General features: G+C 45.5%; 1 protein-coding gene across 1 annotated transcript in view; it reads left to right on the top strand.

The window, feature by feature from the left end:
• Positions 1 to 7788, top strand: part of LOC115287139 (complement factor H-like) — a 102203-nt gene that overhangs the window by 92546 nt on the left and 1869 nt on the right. The gene's annotated exons all lie outside the window — the stretch shown is intronic.

Below are 7788 nucleotides of genomic sequence, written 5' to 3'. Positions count from 1 at the left end.
CCGGGCTGGCCCGTCCTCGGATCTCCCCCGTTCGCCCCCACTCACTCAGGTATCTTTGAGGTTCTATTCCCTCTGGAGTTCGTATTTTCTCCTTCCGCTCTCTCAGCTGAACGTAATATCCCTCTCAGTTCGAAAAACGGTGCGGAGGGAGTTTACGGAGCTCCCTTCTTCTCCGCCATCTTGGCTCCACCAAAGCCAAACTCTTAAAAACAGAGCCACCATTAATTACATGCTGATCATGCTCCTCCATCACATGGGCTACGAGAGATTCCCTGACAATTGTTGTTTAGAAAGTCAGGGTCTCTCCTGGATTGTTTGACAAGGTGGAAACTAGACAGTATCTTAAGATGCTATCTTGTTGGTCAGTATAATCTTTCTCTTGTGTTTCTCTCTGTGTATCTGCTAATGATTATGCCGCCTCTTCCTGCCAGCCTTCCTGGAAAACGATAACGTGGGCCACAGGACTGACCCTAGGGCATACTCTAAGTGCTGACCCCCTACACCATCCCTTATCAGCTTAAAGAAGCCAGAACGGTCATTGTCCCTGTTCCCTAACCACCGTTATGGGCCCTGTTCCAGGGGAGAAATGAATAGGGAAAGGGGTAACATTGGGCAGGGGGAGATAGGGACCTTCAGGGAGGCAGCCGGCAGCTGCAAGTGGGAAGCTAAGAAACCGACGGGTTCTCCCTTCATAAAATCCTTTATGGGCACCTCCCCCCATTATCACGGGCATAACGGGGGATCTAACTGAGATAGACAGTCTAACCCTAAGAAAACAGATGCAGGCCCTTGGCTTTACCCTAACCATCTTACACCCCTGGGCCAGGGAGCAAGTACCTGTGAATCTGACCACAGACGTTCACCCCTTTAAACCAGGAGATGCAATATGGATAAAAGTGAAATGTCCAACCCCTTAAACCCTCTGGAGGGACCCATTCACTGTCATTCTGTCCACCTCTATTCAATAAAGGAAGCCAAAGTGGGTCCCTGGGTTCACTGCAGCAAGGTAAAGCCGGCATCCTGAAACTGGGAGTGCATTCCTGATCCATCCACACTGGGCAAGCTGACCGTGTGGAAGAAGCCATCTGAAACTCCAGGGCTCTGGGAGAAGTCAGCCCTGTGTTAGTCACTCTGGAAGCTGACGAGTCTGAGCATAGCAGAGGCTTGAGAAATCGACGATCCAGTGAAACTAAACACTGTCCTTATTTTCTATCTCTGTTTCTTTACTGTGATGCACTATCACGCTACTACTACTACTGTGATTCTTGCTGTACTCTGTAGCATAGGACTGGCTGGGGCCGCCCCAGCAGGCTGAAAATGTGGGGCCAGGTTTCTGTTAATGCTCACCTTCCTTTCGTGGATAGGCTACTTCCTTGGTACAAACAGGGGGGTACAATGGCCAGAAGAGGCTAGAAAATTAGATCCCCACAAACCTTATAGTAAAACAAAATAACCCAGTCCTAATACTGGGGTTTGGCTTCTCAAAAGCTCAATTATTGTCTAGTGGGGAAAAAATTCATCACCATCTCGTTAAAAATTAACATGTCTAGGCCAAAGATTTTATAACTCAACTGCCCAAATAAACCAGAGGTGGGGCACCTCAGATCACCTGAAGCCAGATTCCGAAGCCTTATCTAACTTCTCTCATCTCCAAGAGACCTAAAACAACGTCAACACAGCCATCACATGGCAGATCCCGGGTGGATGGTACTAGGGATGTAAAAGGACAGCCTACCTGGTACTCCCCTCAGGCTGGTCAGGGTCATAGGTGTTGGAAACTATCTGTCCATCTTTCTTCTTGATCCCACTTGTCAGAGGGAACCATCTGGGAGTTCAAGTGTAAGGGGACAGGGAGACTCAAAGGAAGCAGGGGGCCTTACAAATTGGCAATTAAAAAGATGATAAAAGGCCTCCCGAGTGTATAATCCAATATTATGGCCCTGCCACCTGCGTGGAGGATGGGTCTCGAAGCTACTGCACTCCCATTTACGTGCCAAATGGCATAATCAGACTGCAAGCAGTTGTAGAAATTACCACCAATAAAACTGCCAGAGCTCTTAACTTACTAGCCAAGCAGTAAACCAAAAAGCACAGTGCCATCTATCAAAATCGGTTAGATTACCTGCTGGCTTCTGAGGAGGTGTTTTTGTGAAAAATTTAACCTGAGCAACCCACTGCCTACAGATAGATGATGAGAGAAAAGTCCTAGCGGAGATCACAGGTCAAATGAGAAAGGCTGTTTATGTCCCAGTCCAGACCTGGAACAGCTGGAACCTCGGGGAGTTATCTGGGGGATGGTCTTCAACTCTCAGGGGACTCAAAACCCTCATGGGAATTATCCTCCTCATTTTGGGAAGGTGCTTAATCTTACCCTGCCTAGCTCCCCTGACTGTACGGTCTGCCTCCAGTCTCACTGAGGCCATGATTTAGAAAGAAAGGCCACAAGGAGCGCCTGGCTTGCTCAGCCGGTTAAGCGGCCAACCTCGACTCAGGTCATGGTTTGACGGTTTGTGAGTTCGAGCCCCGCATCAGGCTCTGTGCTGACAGCTCAGAGCCTGGAGCCTGCTTCAGATTCTGCATCTCCCTCTCTCTGCCCCTCCCCCACTCACGCTCTGTTTCTGTCTCAGTAATAAATAAAAACATAAAATTTTTTAAAAGGACAGCCACTCACGTAATAATGTTATAAAAATATAAACCTCTAAACCAACATGATGCTCTTTGAGAAAAAATCGAGGAGTCTGAGCATCAAAGGGGAGAACGTGGTAGGGTCCCCTCCCCATGGAGACAAAAACAAAAAAAGAGAGAAAGAAAGAAAAAACCCTCTAAGCTGTCAACACGTAGCTCTACACAGGACTTGAACTCACGGATCACGAGATCATGACCTGAGCCAAAACTGGACTTTTAACTGAATGAGCCACACATTCGCGCCCCACCCCCCACTGGATCCTTGAACGGCAAGACATTTCATGGAAAAACTGGGGGAATATGAATAAAGCCTACAATTGTATTAATAGGACTGTGCCAATGTTAATTCCTTAGTATTGATACCTGTACTCTGGTTATAAAAAATGTTATTACAGGGGTGTCTGGGTGGCTTATTCGATTGAGCGTCTGACTTTGGCTCAGATCATGATCTCACGGTTCGTGGGTTCGAGCCCTGTGTCGGTCTCTGTGCTGACAGGTCAGAGCCCGGAGCCTGCTTCTGGTTTTGTGTGTCCCTCACTCTCTGCGCCTCCCCTGCTCATGATCTGTCTTTCTGTCTCTCAAAAATAAATAAATGTTTTAAAATGTTATTACAAGTGCTGGGTAAGAACTCTATACTACCTTTGCAACTCATGTGTAAATGTAAAATTACAAAAAAAAAAAAAAAAAGAGCAGCAGTGGGGCGCCTGGGTGGCTCAGTCAGTTGAGCGTCCAAATTCGGCTCAGTCAAGATCTCACAGTTTGTGGGTTTGAGCCCCATGTTGAGCTCTGTGCTAACAGCTCAGATCCTGGAGCCTGCTTCAGATTTTGTACCTCCCTCTCTCTCTGACCCTCCCCTGCTCACGCTGTCTCTCTCTGTCTCAAAAATAAATGTAAAAAGCATTAAAAAAAAAGCAGCAGCAAAAACACTTGGCCCAGGTACATAGACACCCCCAGGGGTTCACTCCCATCCCCACATGGCCCACTCCAGAAGAAGCTACTTTTTCTTCCATTAATCCTTTATCCCTAAGCTTTGGAAGTTGTCACTCCCGAAACCTCTCCCCAGTTTTACCAAAGATTTTCCCCCAAAGGCACAGTACCTGTGCCCCAGCAAGGCAATAGCAGAGAGGTCACCCTGCTGTACCTGAAGCAGACCAGCAGGGGGCACGACTCCTGGAAGCATCAAATCTGCAGCAAGCAAAACAAAGGCATCACAACCTGTATTTTGCCGCTGATTCCAAGTTCTACTTCATCATTATTCATTGACTCAACCTACAAACCTTTATCAAGTATCAGCTAGGTTATTCCTAATGAAAATTAAAAGACGGCAACAGAGTATCAAACCATTTCCCTGGGGGGCGCTAGTGGTCAAACCAAAGCACTGAGTCCAGTTCCATGATCTATCTTCTTCTGGTTCCCTAAAGTTAGCTTCCTGGTGTAAAGTATAGCATACGGCAGTTCACAACCTATTTTCTTACTGATGTGCAAAGTACAAAGCTGACTGCAGCCTTTTAACGGGGTCATAGAGGCCCAGGGACCTCATGGAAGCAGCCAACAGATGAAACACACATCGGGGGGAAATGCGCTAAGACTTTCCATTTTACAAAAAAGAGGAATACTGACATCCAGGGAGTACCCAAGTTAGCCTGACTGGAAATTCATGCCTCTATATGCTTGGCAAATCTGTCTATACCCGGGCAACAAGACTGCCAACTATAGAACACAGGGTCCAAAATTCGCCAGGTGCTATCTGCATTTGTGACACTGTCTGGATACAGTTCTCCTCAAAACGTGTCCCTTTTCTCTCACCTCTCCCTCCATCTGTCTCTCCTGCCAGAAGTAATCTCTCGGCAATTTTCCTCCTAGCGTTGTAGTTCTCGGTTCCTCATCTGATTTCTCCTAAGGAACTCTAAGCTCTTGGGAGAGTGGGACCCTGTACTTCTTTTTTCTTTTTCTTTCTTTCTCTCTTTGTTCCTTCCTTTCTTTCTCTTTCTTCCTTCCTCCCTTTCTTTCTTATTACCCTCAACAATAACGTATATAGACTGCAGTCAGTAAGCGCTACTTAAATTATGTTTTCCTTTCAACTAACTGCAAAGTCCTAAAGATAGTCTGGGGGATAAACCAGGCTTCCTCTCCATCTTCACCCTTAAAGTGTGTCTATTCCACCCTAGCCCCTGGGGTCCTTTCCAGGCTAGACCCCTGGGCCTCCACCCCAGGTCGGCTGACCTAGTCCAAAGAAAGCTGTGGTCCAGCGTGGATTGAGAAAAGGCTGGGCGGCCCGGTAGGCGGAGCAGGCCCCTTCTCTCCCTCACCTGTCCGACCCCTTGATGGCCGTGTTGGACTTGACCCGAAAGGCCTTGGCAAACACGTCTGCTGGAGTGGCGTGGGCGAGAAGGAGGGAACAGCAACCAGGGGCTGTCAGGAACGCGAGAACGCGGCCCCGTGCCGACCCGCAGCCCTGGGGGCAGCCATACTGGGGCCCGGCTGGGAAAGAAGCCCGGCGGGAAACACTGGCCGCTGCCGAAACCGCGGCCGCCCCTAGAGATAAGACCCGGAACTGACGCAAGGAGGGCGGGGCCCGGGGAAGGTGGGGCTGCGTTACGCTCGGTTCTGCGCCTGCGCCTTTGGCTGCCTCCAGCACGCATCCGGGGATCCAGCAGTGGCTGTAGTGACTAGGTTCATTTCCACTCAGCTGGCTTTTTGGCGACTTTAGTTCCCTTCAATTTAATTCAGCTACACAAAGTTAACTGAACGTTGTGTTTTTTCGTTTTGTAGCCCTCTCGAATGTTTTTCTCAAGGGATTTTGTTTGTTAAAGTCTTTCCATTTTGTTACACGCTGGAAGTCTCAGGACTTTCTAGTTTCTTAATTTAATGGAGTGATAACAATAACGGTGAATCCACCCTTATACCGGTTTTGCCCCTCACGTTATGAGTAAAAAAACTACCAATGATCTTCAAATTGATTTAAAATTATTTTGACCACCTGTAGATAACTTTTGAAAAACGTTATTACATTTTGTGTTTAGGTGTTATTTCAGGAGGGGAGGTGTTTCCAAAACTAATTAAACTCACGTTGCTTGTATAAAAACAAGTTTTCACCCAGATTAGGATCAGGTTGTGGTTTGCCTTCTCCCTAGCCATGAGCCATTGGCTTATTCTTTCTAAAACTCTTGTATTCTCTGAATGATGTTGATATAGTACCTAAGTCATAGGATGTCCATGAGAAACAATTGAGGTAACGTGTGTGATGTTACACAGTGTTTTGCAAATTTCCAGTCATATTTTTCAAAACTCTCCAACAGGTGTGAAATATTGGGTGTCCCTGAGGGACTGCTGTGTGCCCTGGATGTATGGATTTAAAGACTTGGGGTCTTGGCCCCTACTAAATAATTTTTGCATTTAAAGGTGAAGGGCAGAGTATCCATCCACCAAAAAAACAAAAAAGCAAAATACACAAACATACTAATTCCTTGCTTGCTGACACAGTTACAGAAAGAAGGATTCCACAGTGGCTGTCCAAAGATTAGGTCTTCCAGTGTCTCCCCATCACCAGGAATCTCAGATGGGCCCCTTTATGAGCCCTTGGGGCCACCCCTACATGGGCTCCTCTTTCACTTCTGACCTACTAGACCTTTATTCTGAAGCACCCCATTCACAAGGCCAAAGTCAGAGGAGCCCAGAGGAGGACAGTGCCAGAGAGGCCCCTTCCCTCCAGCTCCAGAAGCAGCCACACTGGGGGATGTGTGAGGCCAGACTGCGCTGTTGACCAGTGTCGACTGCAGCACAGCTACTGAGGCAGCCTCCGTGCAGGGAGCTGAGGAACCTGTTCAAGGGAATATTCGAATAATAAATATGAAAAAAGCAACGTACAGACAAATGTGTAAAAGAATCTCCCTTCTATATATTAAAAAGAATTGGGGATTAACAAAGACTGGAAGGATGTCAGAAACTAATAAAAATATAACTTTATTAAATGAGGGAACAGATATGTTGGAAAAAGACTACTCTTCATTAATGCTTGTCATATTACTTTGACTTTTAAAACATGTAGCTGTTTTTCATATTTAAAAAAGGTTAGCTTCTTAGAGGAAGAAGCATAATCTAAAATTTAAAAATGTGTAATGCAAATAAGTGAAAAACTTCATTAAGTTGTTAAGTGAGCCAGAGATAAGGATTATTTCAAGTCATTTCAGAAGACAGCACTTACACTCAGAGTTGAACATCCTGGGACAAAATAAATGGAAAGACATTGTATCCTTCGTTCAGTAGTTTACCTGCTAGTAGTAATGTTTGCAGTACACTTTTTATATTATTCTATATCAATTTTTATATTATTTTATATAAATTTTGAAATTTAAGAATATGTAAGAAGACAGAAAATGTATTAAAAAATTTAACCCTGTATTATTAAACTTGAATTCTAAGATCCAATAGGAGCACATGCGTTTTAAACTTCACTTCTATTTCAGTTTTTTGAAAGCAAAAAGACAGTTCAAGGCATTTCAGCATTGTTGAACACTCTTATTTCAACACAATTCTCTTCAACAGGATAGTATAGTTCTTGGGTTCTAAACACTATTTCCCAGTAGAGAGAATCAGACCCCTTTGGAAAGGTGTATGCTTACGGATATTGGTCAGGGAAGAAAGTACACGGTGAACCTGGAGCATCCTGTTGTCTAAGAAGAAAAGAAATGCTCGAAGAATAATGGGGTCCAAGTAAGCCATCAGCAGCTACTTTCAAGATGCTTTCAACTAGCCAAAGCTCAGATACTTTGAGCTTCAAAAATAATGACTATATGTAATTGTGACAAATTCAAGAAATAATCATGAATCTATGCTGATACATTTATTTTTAAATTTTATTTATTTATATTTTTGGAGAGAGAAAGGGAGCTCTGTGGGGAGTAGAAGGGCAAAGGGAGAGAGAAAGAGAGAATGAGAGAATCTTGAGCAGGCTCCACACTCAGAGCAGAGCTGGAGCTCGAGCCCGGGGCTCAAGCCCACGACCCTGGTATCAAACCTGAGCCAAAGTCCGGTTGGAAGCCCAACCTACTGAGCCACCCACGTGCCTCGGTGATACAACGTTTTAAAAAAATTTGCAAAGCT

Source organism: Suricata suricatta, chromosome 3 (genome assembly GCF_006229205.1).
Source record: "Suricata suricatta isolate VVHF042 chromosome 3, meerkat_22Aug2017_6uvM2_HiC, whole genome shotgun sequence".
Taxonomy (NCBI): Eukaryota; Metazoa; Chordata; class Mammalia; order Carnivora; family Herpestidae; genus Suricata; species Suricata suricatta.
This window is presented reverse-complemented; position numbering and strand designations above follow the sequence as displayed.